The sequence below is a fragment of the Myotis brandtii genome, unplaced genomic scaffold, assembly GCF_000412655.1.
Source record: "Myotis brandtii unplaced genomic scaffold, ASM41265v1 scaffold1170, whole genome shotgun sequence".
In the NCBI taxonomy this organism is placed as follows: Eukaryota; Metazoa; Chordata; class Mammalia; order Chiroptera; family Vespertilionidae; genus Myotis; species Myotis brandtii.
Window position 1 is genome coordinate 720,468 of NW_005354050.1, and position 856 is coordinate 721,323.

An 856-nucleotide genomic window follows, 5' to 3' on the forward strand; every position below is an offset into this window, starting at 1 on the left:
GACTGCACAGAAAGCAGCTTCAGGAGGCACAGCGCCTACAGGTACCCACCCAGCCCATGGCTGCGGGCTCCTGCCCACCTCCTCTGCCCTCACCCGAGCTCTCCCAAACCCGAACCCCAACCTCCACTCCCCCGACTGAGGGGAAATGCCAGGGCACATCGAGTGACACTCACACACAACAAAAACAAACACAGCACAACAGAACAGCACACCTACATCTACCAGAGGACAGAGGCGAATTGTTCATGGAGGTTGCATTGTTGTAGTTTGCAGGCCACATACTGGTTCGCTCTTTCTCTGCCCCCAGCCCTCCCATTTTCCTCTAATGCTGTTCTCTTGGTGCCTGCCCAAGTTACCTCCCAGAGTTCCTTACTGAGAATGAAAACAAGTGTTTTTCTCTGTGTTGACCAGTGAGCCGGCAAATACATAGTGTGTTTGAGGTACAGCCTGGGAATGAATCAGGTGAATTATCACATTTGTTTTGGCTTTGCTTGTAGTGTCTCCATGAGGCAGGACCAAAACTTTGGCACATGGATCCATTGCATTCATTTTTTCTCCCCTTGTGTTGGTTTGGTATTTTTGGGATGAAAGAAGCCTCTTGTTTTGCAAACCTCTCTGTGTTTCTAATGTGGTTTCCTTTAGGTTTTTATTATGTATCTGTTATTTAAAAGGGACTTAAGGATTTAGAGAGGTTGTCTCCCTCCCTGTTCCCTCTTTCTCTCTCTCCTTCTCCCTCACTCTCTCTCTCTCCCTCTCTCCTCTTTCTTACACACACACACACACACACACACACACACACACACTCCCCTTTGCACCCCTAGCTGTGTGGTTTTAAAATTATGTTGAGGAAATGGAT

The 856-nt window shown here is 48.1% G+C and overlaps 1 long non-coding RNA gene across 1 annotated transcript in view; it reads right to left on the bottom strand.

Annotated features, from left to right (window-relative positions):
- Nucleotides 1–464, bottom strand: part of LOC106724074 — a 2,055-nt gene extending 1,591 nt beyond the window's left edge. Inside the window, exon 1 of the long non-coding RNA XR_001359828.1 lies at nt 357–464. This is a non-coding gene — a long non-coding RNA (uncharacterized LOC106724074). The remainder of the gene's footprint in view (nt 1–356) is intronic.
- Between the last annotated feature and the right edge of the window lie 392 nt (nt 465–856).